General features: G+C 38.0%; 1 non-coding gene across 1 annotated transcript; it reads right to left on the bottom strand.

Annotated features, from left to right (window-relative positions):
- Positions 1-2243: 2243 nt before the first annotated feature.
- On the bottom strand, positions 2244-2377 carry LOC119001909 (small nucleolar RNA SNORA66). The gene has a single exon (XR_005069650.1). It is a non-coding gene; the product is annotated as a small nucleolar RNA SNORA66 (small nucleolar RNA).
- Between the last annotated feature and the right edge of the window lie 17394 nt (positions 2378-19771).

The following is a 19771-nucleotide window of genomic DNA, read 5'->3' as shown; positions in this document are numbered from 1 at the left end:
AGATTTATCCCTAAATATTGTATATTTTAATCTTACTATTGTATATATTAATATTGTATATGTTAATAATATATTAATGTATATATAATTAATATATTATTGTATACAATATATACAATCTTAATATTGTATATATTAATCTTATAAATGGTGGTGTTAATTTCAATTTGTAATAATTTTGTCAGTATATTGAAATACAATTGGTTGATCTTACAACCTTGCTGAACCCAATTATTATTGTGTCTATTAGACTTTCTATGTAGATGATCTTGTCTTCTGAAAATAGAGTTTTATTTCTTATATTACAGTTTGTATGCTTTTTTTTCTCTTGCCATATAACATAGGCTAAAACTTTCAATATAATTTTCAATAGAAATGTTGAAAGGAGACATCCTTGCCTTGTTCCGAATGTTAAGGGAAAAGCATTCAGAATATTAGTAGTGAGTTTTTTACAGATCCCCTTTGTCAAATTGAAGTTTCTATTTCCAGTTTCGGGAAAGGGTTTTTTTTTTTTAAATCAGAAATAGATGTTGAGTTTTGTCATTTTTCCCCTCTATTTATGTGATTATGTAGTTATTCTTGAGGCTTTTAATGTGATGAATTTCACTGCTCGATTTCCAAATGTTAAAGGAACTGTGTGTTCTTTGGTTAATTCTACTTTGTCATGATGAATTATCTTTTAAATCTATTGTTGCAAGAACTTGCTACATATTAAGAATTTTGTATTTATATTCATGAGGGATGAATCTAGTTTTTCTACAATGTCTTTGGGACATTGTCTCCCCTTTTCAATTTTCTGGATGTTTATGTAGAATTAGTAATATTTTCTTTTTTAATGTTTGCTAGAATTATATAAGGAAGCCATCTGAATTTGGGATTGTGTCTTTCGGGGGGATGGGAGAGGAGTGTTAAAATATTTTTTTTCAATAGTTATAGGACTATTCAGGTTATTATCTTTTTCTTGGGTGATCTTTAGTAGTTTAGATTTTAAAGAAATTTTCCATTCTAATTTACTAAATTTATTGGAATAAATAGGTCATAGTGTTATCTTTTTAATATTTGTAGAACCTGAACTGATGACATTTATCTCATTCCTGGTACTGGTAAATTGTGTCTTCTCTTTATTTTACTAATCAGTCGAATGAGAGTTTTATACTTAGGTTCATCTTTTCAAATAATGTTTTGCTCTCATAGATTCCCCTATTATTTACCTTATTTTTGAAAATTGTTTATTTTGGTGTTTTTCAATTTTCATCAAATTTATTGGGGTGACATTCGTTAATAAAATTATATAGGTTAAGCATACAATTCTATTTGTAATATATCATCTGTATATGGTGTTGTGTGTTCACCACCCAAGTCAAGTCTCCTTGTCACCATTTACCTCCCCTATACCCTTTCTCCCTGCCCCACCACTCTTGTCCTCTGCTAATCACGCTGTTCTCTGTGTATGGGTTTTTTTCCCCTTAATCCCTTCACCTTTTTCTCCCAGCCCCTCATCCACCCTCCCCACTGGTAGCTGTTTGTTCTCTGTGTCTGACTCTATTTTTATTTTGTTTGTTTTGTTCATTAGATTCCACATATAAATGAAATTATATGGTATTTTTCTTTCTCTGGCTTATTTCACTCAGTATAATACTCTCTAGGTCCATCCATCTGTTGTAAAAGGCAAGGTTTCCTTTTTTTTTTAAGATTTTATTTTTATTTATATTTAGAGAGAAAGGAAGGGAAGGAGAGAAACATCAATGTGTGGTTGCCTCTTGTGTACCCCCAAAATGGGGACTTGGCCCGCAACCCAGGCATGTGCCCTGACTGGGAATCAAACCAGCGGCACTTTGGTTCACAGCCCATGCTCAATCCACTGAGCTACGCCAGCTAGGGCAGGTTTCCTCTTTTTAATGGCTGGGTAGTATTCCATTACGTAAATGAACACAACTTCGTTTATCCACTCACCTACTGATGGGCACTTGGGCTGCTTCCAAATCTTGGCTATTTTAAATAATGCCGCAGTGAACATAGGGGTACCCATATTCTTCCAAATTAATGTCTCAGGTTTCTTCAGATAAATTCCCAAAAATGGAATTGCTGGGCCATAAGGTAATTGCATTTTTAACTTTTTAAGGAAATTCCATACTGTTTTCCATAGTGGCTGCATCAGTCTGCATTCCCACGAACAGTGCAAAGAGGGTTTCCTTTTCTCCATGTCCTCGCCAGCCCTTGTTGTTGGTTGACTTTTTTTTTTACACTGTCCTAGGATAGAATGGACTGCCTCAGTAGCTTCTGAAGGCCAATACATTTCTATCACCGTAATTACTTCAGCAAACCTGGTTCCCTTCACCTCTGCCACACCATGCAGAGTTAGTGATCGAGTTTGCACCGTTTGTTGACTAGTGATGATAGCAATTCTGACATGCGTGGTATGATATCTCATTGTGGTTTTAATTTGCATTTCTCTTATGATTAGTGACATTGAGCATCTTTTCACATGTCTATTGGCAATCTCTATGTCTCATTTGGAGAAGTGTCTATTCAAGTCTGTTGTCCATTTTTTCATTAAATTGTTGGGTTTTTTGGTGTTGAATTTTACAAATTTTGTATAAATTTTGGATATTAACCCATTGTTAGATGTGCAAGGTGGACCCCCCCACAAAGCAGAATTATTTTCTGGAGGGAGGGCCCCTTGTAGTAGGCACTTCTCACGCTAGGTGAGTGTTCTAGGACTCCATCTGTATTAGTGTACCAGCTGACATTGGTGTGAGATGCTATGTTTGGCTTTGGTGAATTTTTTTAAAATATTTTATTTATTTATTTTAGGGAGAGGGGAAGGGAAGGAGAAAGAGTGGGAGAGAAACATCAATGTGTGTTTGCCTCTCATGTGTCCCTTACAGGGAACCTGGCCTGCAACCCAGGCATGTGCCCTGACTGGGAATCGAACCAGCGACCCTTTATTTCACAGGCCTGTGCTCAATCCACTGAGCTACACCAGCCAGGGTTCGGTGAATTTTTTTGAAGCCTTTTTCAATGTGCTTGCCCAGTTCACAATGGGTGATTTATGGGTGCAACTGCCCACACCATGCTGAGTGTTCACAAGTTTTTGACCCAAAACAGCATGACCCCCATGCCCCACTCTCCCTATTCACCTTATCTTGCCCAAGCAACTTTTTTTTTGGTTCCCCAGATGAAAAAGTCTTCAAAGGGAAATGTTTTGCCAATGTGGGAGAGTGAAACAAAAAATGGCAGAAGCACTAAAAGGCATGAAAGTTGAGGAGTTCAAAACTCTTTTGAACAGTGGAAAAACATCTCACTAGGTATATTGCATCAAATGGAGAGTACTTTGAAGGTGACTGATATTTAAACATGTAAAAATAATACACAATTTTTCATAAATAAATTTTATTTTTTGGTTTTGGGGGGTCTCCCCTAGTATCATTGGTAATACATTCTCCCATTCAGTGGGTTGTCTTTTTATTTTGTTGATCGTTCCCTTTGCTGTATAAAAACATTTTAGTTTGATGTCCCATTGTTTATTTTTTCTTTTGTTTCCCTGGCCCGAGGAGATATATTAGAAAAATATTGCTATGAGAAATGCCCTAGATTATACTGCCTATGTTTTCTTCTAGGATTTTTATGGTTTTGAGTCTTATACTTAAATCTTTAATGTATTTTGAGTTTATTTTGTATATGATGTAATAAAGTGTTCTAGTTTAATTTTTTTTTGCACAAACCTGTACTTTGAGTTTAATTTGCTCTTCCTTTTTGATTCATAAGGTGGAAGCTGCAGTGATTGGTATAAGTTTTTCTATTATAGGTATTTACTCCTACATGTTGTCCTTCAAATTTGGTTTTAACAGCATACCACCAATTCTGATATTTTCATTAATTTTTAAATGCCTATATTTTTGTTTTTTATTTTTTCTTTGATCGCTGGGTTATTTATAAGTGTGTTATTTAGTTTCTCAATATTTTAAAGTCTTTCTGTTTACTTATTTCTCATTTTAATGTGGTGATAGGATATTTAATTTGATTGTAATCCTTACAAATTTATTGACTACGAATCTTATGACCCAAAATATGATCTTTCTAGATAAATATTTCATGTCTACTTGAAAAGACTGTATATTTTGCTTTATTTGTAATAAGGCCTTATAAATGTCAATTAGTTCAACTTGTTTAATGGTGTTTTTCATATTTTCTTCTCCTCACTGATTTCTATCTACTCATGCTACTGATGAGAGATGAGTATTGAAATCTCCAAATATAATAGTGGATTTGTCTATTTTTTTTTTACCAAGCTATCTGTATTTGCTTTATGTATTTTGCACTCTGTTATTAGCTCCATAAACATTTAGAATTCCCATGACCCCCTGGTAACATGAGCCCTTTATCACTTATAAAACACTTTGTAACCCTGGTAATGTCTTTGCCTTGAAAACACATTGTGTGATGTTAAAACAGGCACTCCAGATTTTTGTCGTTTTCATTAATGTTGGCACAGTATAGTCTTTCCATTTGTTTACTTTAACTTAGTTTTGTCTTTGTATTTGAAGTGCATTTCTTCTAGACAGAATATAGTCAAGTAATTTGTTATAACTTAATAATCTCTACATTTTAATTGGGGTAATTAGGCCATTTTAGTTTAATGTGATTACTAATATGGTTAGATTCTACCGTCTTGACATTTGTTTCCTGTTTGTCCCATCTGTCTTTTGTTTCCATTTTCCTCTTTCTGTTTTCTTTTGGAGTGTGTATTTTTATGATTCCTTTTAACTAATTTGTTAACTAATTAGCTATAACTCTATTCGGTTATGCTAGTTGTTGCTTTGAGATTTACACTATTTCTCTTTAACTTATTTGAGTCTAGTTTCAAATGATATTATACCCTTTCTTATATAGTATAAAACCTACTACTTATTTGCTACAAGGCTTGTGCTTTTCTCATTCATTTTACTGATATATACTACATTATTTTTGTCATCTGAGAGATTTACACAATCAGAAAATTTCCTTATATATTTACTTACAAAGTTGCCATTTCTAGTCTCTTAATTCTTATGTGTAGAAATACTTATCTATCTGATATAAAGGCTTTATTTAATTTTTCTTAGAATGCTGATTTGCTGCTCTTTAATTCTTTTAGCCTTTGCACGTCTAAATACATATTTCATCTTTTTTATTTTAGTATAGAAAATTCATTATGTGTCAAGTGGCATGTTTTTTTAAAAAAACCCACCCAATGATACATTTATTGAGTATTTTAGAGAGAGGGGGAGGGAGAGAGAGAAAAACTTTCATGTAAGAAAGAAACATTGATTATCATAGTTTGCCATGTATGTGCACATTGTACCCATTATTATACCCATGGTATGCAATCATTATACCCATGTATAATGCACATCCTTATTTTTCCCTCAAAAATTTGGACAAAAAATTGGGCATTATATGTAGCGAACTACAGTAGTTGCCTCCCATATGTGCCTCACTAGGAACTGAACCTGCAACCTAGATATGTGTGTACCCTGACTGGGAATTGAACCCATGGCCTTTGTACCATGACCCAGACAACTGAGTCACCTAGACAGGGCAGTATGTTTTTTTTTTCAGATATAATTCACATATCATAAAATTCTCTGTCTAAAATACAAAATGACTGGGTTTTTTTTGTTTTAGTATACTCACAAAATAACACAACACATCTTCAGCCACTAGTTAATTCCACCAAATTTTTATCACCCTTCCCAAAGAAACACTGTAATTCTATCCACTAATATTCCCAGCTTCTGGAATTCACCAATCAAGTTTCTGTCTCTCTATTTCCCTATTCTGGACATATTACAAATGTGAAATTATGCAGTTGGTGGCGTTTTGTGTCTGACTCCCTCCACTCACCTGATGTGTGTAAGGTTCATCTATATTGTAGCATGGGTAAGTATTTCACTCCTTTCTCTAACTGAATGATATTCTATCATACAGATGTGCCACACTGTGTTGATAGACATTCAAATGATGCTTCTATGAAATTCACATGCAAGTTTTTTGTCTGAATGTATGTTTTTGATTACTGTGGGTTATGTAGAGTAGAATTGCTGAACCATGTGGTCATGTGGTAATTCTATGTTTATTTTTTGAGAAACTGTCAATCTTTTTTTTTCTTAAGATTTCATTTATTTATCCTTAGAGGGGAAGGGAAGGAGAGAAATATCAATGTATGGTTGCCTCTCGTGTGTCCCCTGCTGGGAACTGGCCTGCAACCCAGGCATGTGCCCTGACTGGGAATCGAACTGCGATCATGTGGTTCGCAGGGGGACGCTCAATGCACTGAGCTACACCAGCCAGGGCTTCAAACTGTTTCTCATAGTCCGGTATTGTTTCTACATTCCAGCAATGAATGAGGTATCTTATTCTTCCTTTATAATCTGGATGAGCTTTCTTTATTTTCCTTGTCTAACTGCCCTGGCTAGAACCTCCATGGTGAATGAACTTAGGACCCTCCTCTGCTTGTGCAACCATCGTAAGTTAGGGGTTTGGGAGACACAACTTTCCCTTTCCATTTACGAGTCCTTGGATTAAAATAGACTATACATGAGGAATTGTATTTCAAGAACACACCTCAAAAACCTGATCTGTATACGAGGGTCAGATTTAGGTAACAAGAGTCTGAATTCAGGGTCTGAATTCAGAGTCTGAATTTAGAGGCTGTTAGCCAGCCTCTAAAATGTTTCCCAATGATCCCCACCTTGGCATTCACCCATTTGTGTAATCCCCTCCCACGGTGCATCTATTTTGGTCCATGTGAGTAACAGAAAACAGCACAAGTAACGGCATGTCATTTCTGGGACTAGGTTATAAGAGACACCGAGATTTCTACCTCTCGTTCTCACAGACTGATCACCGGGTCTATTGTGAGCAGCCTACGGAGAGGCCCACGTGGTGGGAAACGTAGGTTTTTGGAAAGCCCCAAGAGAAGAACTGAGTCTTTCTGCCAACTGCTAAGTCAGTGAGTCTTCTGCTAAGTAGATCTTCTGATAAGTGGTCCAGACTTCAGACGACCTTCGTCTCTGCCAGCATCCCAGGTACAGTCTACAGCACCCAGTGCTCCCAAATTCCTGACCCGTCTCCAAACTACGACAAGAAATTGTCTTGCTCTAAGCCTCTAAGGTTGAGGATAATTTGTTACCCAGTAATAAATAACTAATGCAAAGTGGGCACACCCTTCTAGAAGCATTGGGCAAGAAAAAGATGAGCAGAAGTAATATCTCCTCACACCATTTGATTAACTCTACTAATTAATAACAGGACTCTAAGACATGTAATAACTTGGCCTGTAATCAATACTCACATAGGCACAGGATGATAATGCAGCTTGTTGCTACAGGATATTTTCTAAAGAAAGAATGGACACTGCCAGGCCAGAATAGGTTTGGGACTGGTATGATCCCCCAAATGGGCCATTTTAAGTGAGCTACATAAGAGAGAATGAATACCAGAGATGTTACTATTTTCATGGTTATTGTGATATATATGTATTTTAAAATTTTATTCATTTTTTAAGTTACAGTACTAGCTTCAAACTTATGAAAACCCCGTTCTTTGTATTATGGCATCCAAGGAGAATTTCTATGTTTTATGAATTAAATCTAAATAAAGTTTATCTCAAAAGATGCCTTATCAGGGATGTCCAACTCATTTTCACCAGGGCCCACATTAGCCTTGCAGTTGCCTTCAAAGGGCCGAACGTAACTTTGGGACTGTACAAATGGAACCACTCCTTAACAGTTAAGTGAGAGCTCGGTGCTGCCACTGGGTAGAAACAAGGTGCCGGGTCAGATAAAGGTGGAGGGTTGGATTTGGCCTGTGGGCTTTGTGCTTGCCACCCACGCAGCAAATGGTTCGTGTGTAGCAAGAAAGCATGACTTACATTCAGTAGGGCCTTAAACTGACCTTGGTGGAGTGTGGTCTGCTCTTGGAGCTGGTCTCCAAAATGACTTCACTGACGTGACTTCTCCGATCAAGGCAGTGAGCAGTGTGTGTTCTCCCGTGGTGCGGCCTGGCTACACTACCCTACTCTAGTGTGAGGACCAACTAGGATTTCTGATCAGCTGGAGTGACCATTGAACAGCAAATGCGGCTTTACGAGGCCTTTATGTTAATGAAAAAGGTTCAGGTTTGGCAGCCCTGTATGCAGTAGGGCTTACAAATGGCGGGGACGATATTTTAGTGTTTCGGCAAACATCTCGGCATGCTCATATGCAATGGTCTGTTGAGGGTGGGCTCAGTGTCTGCCTCACACATTTCACTGCAGCGAATGCTGAGTCAGCCTATCAGCGTGGAAGCCCAGCTCTCCTTCAACCAAGGTTCGTCTGGGAGTGTTATCAGGTACCCGGAGTTCAGCATGTCTTATACCCGGTGGCTGGGAATTTGTCGTGACCATTTCACACAGCTTGATGACTTGCCAAAAAGACTGCGTATAAGAGAAGACAATGATAGCTCATCTAATAAATAATTTCTTACACTCACCCTGATTGCTGATATTCTCCTTTCCCCAGGAGAGTATCTGCTTCTACAGCGTTGACAACACATCGCCACAAGATGGTGCTCTCATAACACCATACATTTGAGTTTGTTCATTTGTGTGTGGTTTCATACCAGCATGGCTCAAATGATATTGCTGCCTTCTCTTCAATTTGTGTCGTCAGATTATAAGATTAAGTCCACAACGTAGTGTTAAGATAGGCTAGGTGGATATATAAACTATTTACATTTTGGTTGCAGGTGTCAAGTACACACGTCTCGCCTATCTGCAGCGTTTTTGTCCGTTTGTATTCAAAGACCGGATCTGCGCCATTCAGTGCAATAACAACACGCAGCTACCACTGAACACTTGGAACGTGGCAGATCCGAATCTAATTTGAGATGTGCTGTGAGTGTAAAATGCAGCGCAGGTCTCACTTGGTATGAAGAAGAGCAAAATCCCACTAGTTTTTGTATTGTCTACTTGTTGAAATAATGACATACTGGATACACTGGGTTAAATAATATTCTATGAAATTAATGTATATTCAATTTACCTTGATTATATTTTAGTGTGGCATCTAGAAATCTTTAAACTGCATATGTGGTGTGCATTAGGTTTCTGTTGTTCATTGCTGGTTGAAGATCATACAACAGGTAAGTACCAGAGAAATCTTTTCTGGGCCCATAACTATCGCACTGTAGTGCCCTAGCGCCCGGGTTGACCACACTTTCTACAAGTCAGTCAAGTTTTTAGATTTGGACATGAGAGGGTGTTATCAGTGGAAATGGAGTTCTTGTGGTGTCATGAGGAAAAGGATTTCCTGAGATCCGCACAAGAGGATGTGGTTCCATGGTAAATTTTATTGATGGCGCAAAATTAAGGGGTTCCTTTTCTGACTTCCCACTGTCCCCCTCTCTGTCCATCCAGCAAAGGGAAAGATCCAATACTGTCTTCAGTAGGGTCAGGATGACGGTCACTGCCCAGAGTCTATGCTCCGTACTGAAGTCCAGTCCAGCCCGGCCCAGCGTCCTGCTAGCGTAGTGTGTGTTTCCAGCTGCAGTCCGTCGCTGTGCTGCCGTGTTCAGGCTCCTGCCTGCCACCTGCGTGTGGGGTCGGTGTGTCCGTTTGGCCACACAGCTGCTAAGGCCATGTGGCAGTGGAGAGAGGACACGTGAAAGAAGAGGCAGGTGTGGGTTCCTGAGCAAAAGAGAGTGAGCGCTTCTTTGTTCCCCTGGAACTATATATCTTGGGCTTAGCGAAGACCAAAAGCTTTCTCAAAAGAACCAATCAACTTCCCAAATTTCTGTGGGGTTTGGATGTTTCCACACCCCCTAGGTAGGCTGACAGGCCTCTTTGGTCACGCACCTCCCCCTGCGCCTCCCAACAGTCTAGTACCGGAGTGGGGAAGGAGGAGAGTTAATCCCTTGGAAGAGCAACGCTGTGATCTCCTGAGGTATGATGTTGCAGTTTCCTGGCTAAGCCAACGGGTTCACGCTCACCATTTTATGCACCTCAATGTCTAAGTCCCTCTGCTCCCCTTTCTTTTATGAATAGTTAACTATCGAAGGTAGCAAGAGCATTTTCTAGAAGTTGAAGGACTAGAGGTCATTTACATGAACTTGGACACTTTTTTTGGAACTCCCACCACTCATGGTTACGCAGTATCTCACTCCTCACCTGGCTTCTGCCACCATCCGCACTCCCTCACTGACAGGTAACTGCTGTTACCACCAATACAGGTCAGGTCCTGGTATCCTCATCACCCACAAAAGGCTTAATAAATTTTTGTGGAATGAATGAGTAAAAAACAATTGAACGGTTTTAGGTTGACTTCTTTGGAAGTCGATAGAATGCCACTGAACTTGCACTTTGCCTCCACGTCAGCAGTAGAACCTCCTGTGACCCTTTTTCAAAACTCTTCTATCTTCTTTTCTCAGGAATAAGTTTTCCTTTCTTCTTAAGCTTTGAGGTCCATAGAGAACCTACAATTTAAAGTTTTTATTTTTATTTTTTTAAAGATTTTATTTATTTATCATTAGAGGGGAAGGGAAGGAGAGAGGGAGAGAAATATCAATGTATGGTTGCCTCTCATGAGTCCCTTGCTGGGAACTGGCCTGCAAGCCAGGCATGTGCCCTGACTGGGAATCGAACCTCGATGGTCTGGTTCACAGGCCCACACTCAATCCACTGAGCTACACCAGCCAAGGCTAAAGTTTTTAAAATACTATTTTTCTAATGCCTTTTTTTGTTTTGATTTTTAAGGCTTATTTTTTGGTCCAATATCTTTTCACATATTAGACATGGAAGTAAAGAGCATGAGAGTTCAGCTGCATTTTGTTATTTGGTTTCAAAAGGATTATAGAACAAAGTTAGTAAAAAGAAGTTGCTGATCAGTAGGATGAACGTGAAGAACAATGAACATTTCTCCAGGAATCTAGAATGCTACCAGTTAACAACCATCCTCAAGAAAATTAAGAAAATATTCTTAATTCAAATTATTCAAAAAACATTCTGTATTTTGTGGCTAGTTAAGTAATCCACTTGAGAAAGTCTAGGGGGTAGGGAGAAAGGAAAAAAATACTAAATTAACTATAACAGAAAGCAAAATTAAATAAACACAATGTAAGCAAAATATGGCAATGGAGTGGAAGGAAAATCCTCCTTTCTAACAAGAGGATAGCACACAGGAAATATTGAAAAGAATCTTGAACTGAGACGAAAATTACCTCTTTTCTTGTTCCCTATCCCTCTCCTTTCTCAAATGTGCAAAATAGTCTGTGAGGGCCTGTGGTTGACTCAGGGATGAGAGGCCAAGGAGCTTTGTGGTCCCTGGAACTGTGCTCAGTGCTCTGAGAGACGCCCCAGCAAACCACTGCGTGAATTCATGACTCTTGTCACCCAATTTCTTCACATCACAGAAGAAAACAATGTTGATTTCATTCCAAGAGCTAGGAAAAGCCCTTTGAAAATTATTTTTGAAAGGCTTATGAATAGGGTGGCAGAAGGGAAAACTCAAAATTGACCTTAGAAATTGTGACAATCCGAGGAAACAGGTGCATCGTTGACCTAACCTCAAAATACAGTTAAGTAGCCATGTATTTTGAAGGACTCATACTGTTTGTAAGTACTAATTTGTTACTTTAAGGAAAAATAGTTCAGTATTTCTAAGGACTAATTTCACCATTCTTGAGGATGAATTAGAAGCACTCTAGCTGAGTGATGAATTGTAGAAAAAGAGTAGATACCTTAATGACAGAGGATCAGCCTACCACAGGATCAATTTTCTAGTCCTGGGGCTAGATAAATTAACATTTTCTCTAGGTAAATTTACATTTACATAAAGTCTCAGATCCTCAGGAAATGGATGCATAAGCAATCTTTAACAACGTCTCCCTGAGAGACTCAGAAGGGGCAGAGAGGAGAATCCTTAAAGAGCCCAGGTGAGGGTGTCCGTTTCTCACCCCTCCAGGCAATGCAATACCAGAAATGGCAGCATCTTCCGAGGGCCTCCCAGCCTCTGGGGTGCTGGGTGCTTCTCAGAGTGGGACTGGGGGGCAGGAGGAAGAGAAGCATAAGAGGGCAGCACTCCCCACCTGAGCTGAGGAAAGGTATCAGTGTTGGCAACTTCATACAAAATGCTTTGCAATCACCAAGTTGTACCAGTCAGTTTGCCGTTAAGGCCGTTGAGGTTAAACTGCTGGAGTGTACAACCTGATGAGCAAGGAAACAAGATTTTCTTCTACATTGGTGTTAGCCTGGGGGATGGGTGGCAAGGAGTTGCAGAAGCAGCCCTGAGGGCAGCCCCAGGAAGCCACGAGTACTGACAATTCTACCACGAAAGGGAATGCCGCATTTCCTGTTAGCAACTTAGTCCTGAGAAGATAGTTGACAATGGCTTCCTGGTCGTGTTTTTGGACATGCTGGGAAAACTTTTTAAGTTAAAATTATTTCTGATAACACTGCAATTGATATTTACCCCTTGAGATTTTACGGAAAGATTCTTCTGCACAACTGTCACTGGGGTGAATGTTGTGTGTGGTCAGGATGTGAGGGATTGATGTTACGGTGACTCTTTTGAGTCTTACTCAGTATTCTTATGTCTTACTCCTGAAAGATTTCCCAGCCGTTTCACGAGTTTTCAAACTTTTAAAGAGCCCAGAAAGTCGGTAAACTAGGGGCTTTCTCTTCCTATTGCATTGAAGTTCCTTTTCTTTCTTTTCTTCGGTTTTCCACCAGAGGGCATGATAAAACCATCTAACACATAGTTTGGTGCAGACATTTTCAATACTTGAAGCTTTTGGACTTGTTCAAAATGACCGTAATCCACTATTCCAAGGTGCCGTAGTTAAGAGCAGGGTTTCTGAAAACAAAAGAGTTCAGCTCCGCCATCCACCGGCCTTGTGGACTGGGGAATTCCTTAATTTCTCTCTGAGTACGTGTTCTCCTTGTAGAACGAGAACACCACCCTGCCTCATAGGCTTGTTGTGAGGATTAAAGGAGGAGAGACACCTACGTGAAGCACTTAGACCTGTGTCTGGATTATAGCAAGCACTAACTAGTAAGTGAGAGTCACTAGAAAGGTTATGAAAATGGCATTTCCACTCACCTAAATGTTACCTGGTTAGAAAGCATCAGGACTGCAAGCTACAAACTAGAGCTGATCACTATGAGTTCTGAGTATCAGGTGGGTGTCACGGTCTCCCTACGTGCATTGTTTCCACCCAACAGACACGTGACTCAGAGGTCTATGTCTTCCGTTCGTCCATCTTGCACAGTGCCTGGCACATTGGTGCCCAACAAGTAGGTTCTAAATGAATGTAAAGGAATGTTTATTAACTCATATTTGTAGGTAAGAAAGCCGGGGCTCGGGGAGTTGAGGCACGTTGTCTGGGATTACCCAGTAAGTGGATTTTATTGTATGTAAAACTAGATTCTACCAAAAACCTTCTCTTCTTTCCATGAGGTTTTCTTGCCTTGGAGAAGAGTTGAGAAGGTTGATGTTTACGGCTGCGCTGCCAGGCTGTATTTTGTACCGCCAGCGGCGGAGAGCGAAAGCGTTTCCTTTAGAATCTCCGCTTTATGACGACTGTTTCCCCCGGGATTTGGATGGTGCTTAGCAAAAAGTTAATTTAGGGGAAAAATTACTTAAATTCTCTCAAACAGGTCCAGCAAATATTCCTAAGTCATATTTTCCCTAAAGCATTTTGCAACCTATTTTCCGTACCTAAAATGGAAGCCAAACACCAAGGAGAAAACTTCAAAAGCCTGCTTACATTTAAATTTAGTTTTTGGTAAGCAGGAGGACTGGCTTACCCTTCATTGTGAACGCATTTACCGGTCTCTGCCCAGACCCACTGAGTCAGAATCAACGCGTTCATAAGTTTCACCAGGTGATTCATATGCACATTAAGATTTGAGAAGCGCTGCTCCAGTCAATATGGGTAATTATGGAAAACAAGTGATGGATTTCCATTAATCAATCAATCACTTTTTATTGTGCCTGTTTCAGAAAGCAAGGAACTGGAAGAAAATTCATGCTAGGCACTATAAAACTCCAAAATATGTTTTTGAGAAGTGAGGAGAAAAATCTGCCTGTATTAAAAAAAGTGGAAACTGCAAACTTATTTATTTTTTCCTTTTAGGGACTTGCACCCATCATGCCAATTTAGAACAAGTTTTTTCCAATTGCACAAAATGATTTCTTGCATGGATTACTTGTATGAAAGGTTTGGCTTCCCTTTATTTATGTGTCTATACAGCGTGGGGTCATCTTATTGTCAGTATTACCCTTCCATCATGCCTATGAATCACCGAAATGTGTTTCTGAAATCCAAGGTGGAGGTGGATAGCGAGGTTCAAATTTATGGAACTGTCATTCTCTGTGACAGGTGTCTCATGTTAGGTTATAGAATTTTTCTACCTATGAAAAGGCAAGGAAATTCGCAGTGATAGTCATAGGGTTTAGTTACATGAATATTTTGTAAGAACATCCCTACCTGGTATACTATATACTACATATTTATACACATTTGTGCATATATATTATACAGGTGTGTGTCTATAGATTCACTTTAGTGTATTTGCTATGAAATGTTTCATATTAATATGAAATGTTTATATTATTTAATATAAAATGTTTCATTTAACATGAAACATTGCCAAATGTGAAAAATTTTTATAAAATTTGTGATATTCTCATACCTTTTGAAAAGTTTGTATGCACTACAATTTGATACAGTATAAATGGGTATTTGTCAAATACTTTAAAAAATTGTACCAGTATAAGTACTGGAATAACTGGGTAGATTTGTATTCTTTTAGGTATTCAACCATATCTGTATAGTTCAGTACTACTAAAATGTGTTACAAACCTGGAATAATAATAGTGATGAAGCAGTGTGAACAAAATTTATTTTGTTAAATTATCTACACATATATTTTTCATCTGCAAAATTGAACTTGTTCTTTTTTAAAATATGAACATGATTACTCTCTTGGGGCAACTCACTGTGCCTTGAAATGAACTCATCTGCGATAAAGAACATTTGGATTAGATTATCTCTGAAATTACCTCAAGTTCAAAACCAGAATCAGAGTGTCTCTTTCCCTTTAAGTCTCTCGGAATTTGCACAGAATCATAGCGTTCTGTGTCTCTGGCGCTTTGTCCTTACTTCAAAATCTAACTGCATAAAAGGGCAGCCTCAGCTCGCTCTTCATTTGAGAACTCTTTCTCTTTGACACAAAGAAAAGGGAAGGAAGAAAAAGATGACCATTGGCCCCGAGTGTGTGTTCACCTGAAAAAACACTGGCTTTAACTTCTATTTTGTATTTTTTGCCACAAGGCAGGGGCTTTGTTCTCTGAAACGGTGCGTGTTCATGAAACAGACACGCGAGCGCCCCCTCGCTCTTTCTCTCCCCCTCTTCCATACGTAGGTCATGAGTCCGTAGAAACCCCAAGGGGCTTTGGCAGTGTTTCAGTGATTATTCAAGCTGTTTGGAAATGTAGTCAAATTGAAGAATTTTTTTAAAATAATTTTTTTATTTAATTCTTGTTCAAGTACAGCTTTCTGTCTTATATTCCCAACCCTGCCCGCCCCCCGTCCCATGCCCCCCACCTCCCTCCCATTTCCGCCCCCCACCCTTGGTTATTGTCCATGTGTCCTTTATACTTGTTCATGTGAGTCCATCCCCTGAAGAATTTTTTCAGTAACAACAGTTTAGGTCACTAGCCTCACAAAAGGGGTTTTGAAGCATAATTTCTGTCATATTTAAATGTACTTCTAGTTTATGTTTGTGGAAGGTGGTCAGTATAGCGTGGAATTCATAGTCAAGGCCCCAATCCTATAATGCGGCATCTGCAAGAAAAGGGAACACTAACTGTAAGGAAAGGCAAAGGCTGTTTTTCTCCAATTAAAATATTCCATAGGAATCTGATCCCCAAGGACTGGTAAACAAAGCATTTTCAAGTGATTTCCCGTGACAAATCTTTCACAGCGCTCAAACAGAAGTGCAGGCTTTTCACTAGTAGCAAGACCACTTCAAGAACTTCTTGGACTCCCTGTAAGAGTGATATTTATAAAAAACAAATCTTATTATGTGCTAGATGCTCCTGAGGAACAAAAATCTTAGAAAAAATCCCCATCCTCAAGAGGTTTCAGTTCGCTGGTAGCCTTGGGAAGGACCTGGTCAGCGCCACCTTCCCGAGGTGCAGCCACGAGGTGCCCTGTGCAAAGTCCGTCCAGAAGAAGAAGCGCGCGGTGCTCTGCTCTCACACTCTCAAAACCCTTCATCATTTTACCTTTGAACTTACTTTTTGTATGTACAGTCTAAAGGGACAATCCTGCCTCATTATTTCTTTGAAAAAATTTTAAAATATGTTCTTCACGTTTTCTGGTTGTTTTCAGTGACTGAGCAGGTTTGAATCTCCAGTTGCCCTTTCCTTGCCATCAAAGTCCTGATAGACATTTGAGCTCACTTTTGCCTTCAGTAGTGTTGTATGTAATACATATACATATATACAAATATTATAGTTGTGCCATATATTTGTCTTCATTTATTTTTAAGTCTATTTTTAATGTATTTTATATTTTTTAACCTATTGACAAAGGGGAGTCATAACATGCTCTTTCAATTTTTCAGAGCTTTGTCTACAGTTCTCTTCCCTTTTCAGTCTCCACTTTATGAATTCTGTTGGGAAAAAATTTAGCACCATTTCAAATGGTGATTTTAGCTTTTGACTTTCTTTTTGAGTGGCTTTCCTTTGTTATTTTTCTATGTTTTTAACTTCTGCTCCTGTGCTTATAATTTTCTTCCTTTTATGTCTTTGCATTCCTGCCACTGTTCTGGTTCTATTTTCTTGAGGTAAAAATATTATGAAATAATTTTTCATTTTTTTAACATATGCAATTAGGGCAATACATTTCCTTCTCAATACCATATCAGATGTTGGCCAAAAGCTTTAATGCATTATTCTCACTGTCATTTTATCCCAAATGTTTTATTATTCCCATTACTATTTATTTTAGACCCACAAATAATTTACAAAGGAACAAATTTCTAAATAAGTGGAACTTTAAGTGCACCTTTTTGCTCTGATTTTTAACTCCTTTTAACCATAGAAAATGCAGTGAGAAGGGGGTATATGATATATTGATTTTCTGAGACTTTCTTTGATTTTATAAATGTTTCATGTTGAATGTGTTGTATGTGCAGCTACAAAGTATGTGTAGCCTGTGGTTGTTAGGTATAGACTTACAGCCATCATTGTTACTTGTATTATCTAAACCTTCTAAATCCTTACTTATTTTGACTCTCTGATCTATCAATTTTCATGTAAGTGTATTAACACTCTTGTTTAGATTAGGGATATGTCCATTTCTTTTTGGACACCAGTTACACATGTACTGGCATTTAAGAGTAGATTATTTTTCCACCTTTCAGTATCCTGTTTCTATCTGTGTTTGAAGATTTATTCCTCCATAGTCTAACCGTAATTTATAATCATTTGGTTAAAGGCTTTATTTCTGCAGACTCGTTAATGAAAGTATCACTCTATCGAAATCTAGTATATTTTGCCTGATGATTTATACCATCTGTGAAGTATATAACTTTCACTGAATTGAACATTTTAGTCCTGACAATAAAACCTTCTGCAGGTTTACATGAGGCATCAGAGCACAGTGCCTTTGTATTTTTGCTCAGGATAGTTGCATACTGGCTCTGTCAACAGCATTATCAGTGGGTGAATAACTAGTCAAACACACCATGATAGGATCAGAGTCTGCTGGCAGGATGCCATCTGTAATGGGCTGTAGCCTGATTAACTTTCCTGCATGACCTTTTTAGGTAAGCAGCCATGTATACCTGATTGATGTGACATGGAAAATTTTCTAATGTATTTTAAGAAATAATTATGGCAACTCACACAACATCGAGTGCCTTCTGGGTTAGACTGGTACGACCTTATTTGACCCATTGAATCCCCTTCTGCCCTTCAACTCTCTTTCCCAACTGATGTTTTTTTGACTCTCATTTTACAAATTTTTACTTTGGGACTCACAGAGTTTAGGTAGCTTAAGCCTGGGTGTGTCTGGCTCATGAGATTGTTCTATTACATATTTAAATGTGCAATAACATCCTACCTATTCCTCCCATTTTGGGTACCTTGGATCCTTCTATCTTAATTCTTCTCAGCCTTTCTACTACAAAGCCCTTCTAGCTAGAAGGGTTTACTTTGATAGTCATCACTATAAATTGAAGTCCAAGTGTCATGCCTTTGAAGAGACCATATTTTTGGCCTTACCCCTAGCTGAAGTAAAATAATACATCTTGCAGAATAAATTTTGGAAGTGGTAAAAAGATATATTAGGAGCCTTGCTTGGTGCCTGGGAAATCATACCCGCCACAAGCCTGTCTCCTTTCTCTATGACTAAGACTGACCTTTACGGGAATGACCGGTTTCTTTGGTCTTCACTCCTGGAGCTCTGATTGCCACCTCCGATGAAAAAAGAAGATAACAAACTAAGGCTACCTATGACTCAGGAATGGGTCATAAGGATGAAATGATAATGTATTTATTCCTAGATAATAATTATATTTACAGTTATATACCTTTCATCAGATACATTGTGTGGACAGAGTTACTGCTTTTATTACTATTTCAAAATACTTCTTGAACATACATCAGACATTTTTATAGTAGATGTTCATAAAATTATAAGAGAAATAAAGATATCAGACATAAAATTATATTTTACATGTGATAACATCATGTATCTGGCTTTCAGGTGAGTAAATCTCTTTTTCATAGTTATACACAAGTATTATGTCAAGTTAAGGAGAGGTAATGTCTATTTCTTTTTTTTTCTACAGTTTTCACTTTATACCAAGTTTAGCTCATATTTTAAGCACTATACCAATTGTTCTTCAAATTTACTCAGAATGTACTTATTACATCACTTACCCTCCACCTAGAGCTTCAGATGAAAGACCAAGAAAGGATGACTTTCCTGAGGTTGTAGAGAGACTGTGAGCACTGGAGCCCTGAATTCCCTGGGACTTTTCGACAATTTTCTGGAGCAAGTCAACCCTGGTGCTTGAAAATGAAGCTTGCTCTACAACCCAGCATTTAAGACCCCATGATAACTTTGGCTTTTGTTCTCTAGGCCTCTTACTATTAAAATAAGTTTCTTTTAAATGAATGTTATAGGATAGATTTGTGCTTCTCTCCAACTTCCACCAATATTTACCTTCATGACACTTATGTCAGGGCTTCCTTTGGTGTTTAAAACTATTCTGTTAAAGAGCAGACTAAGGACACTACTATATTTATTGCCATCCTTCTAATTTATCATAGTCTTAAGAAGTACAAGAAAGTTGGGTCCCAGTAACAGAAACCTGGTATAATAAATTATATTCTTCTCATTATTGTTTATGCTTATGTCATATTTGGCATTTTTCTCCAGTGCCTGCAATAGTGATTTATACATAAGAAATTTTCAGCACATTTTATAGAGAGAGTCAATCAACACTGACAATATTTAATATTTTTGTGACATTTTTATTTATAAAAATAGCATAGAAATGATCTTTTCCTAGCAGAACAACAGTAAAATATTTATTTTATTTCGATGTCATGAGATCCAGACATGCTTGCTGATATTTTACTTGAAATTACTATTTATGTTTTACTTTGTCTATACAGCAAAAAGGATTTGAAGTTGCTTACAATATTTCAATAATGCAAATCAGTGAAGTTGT

Source organism: Sturnira hondurensis, unplaced genomic scaffold (genome assembly GCF_014824575.4).
Source record: "Sturnira hondurensis isolate 20B ecotype Veracruz unplaced genomic scaffold, ASM1482457v3 Scaffold0000167, whole genome shotgun sequence".
NCBI lineage: Eukaryota > Metazoa > Chordata > Mammalia > Chiroptera > Phyllostomidae > Sturnira > Sturnira hondurensis.
The sequence above is the reverse complement of the archived record's forward strand: the minus strand, read 5'-3'. Positions and strand labels throughout refer to the sequence as shown.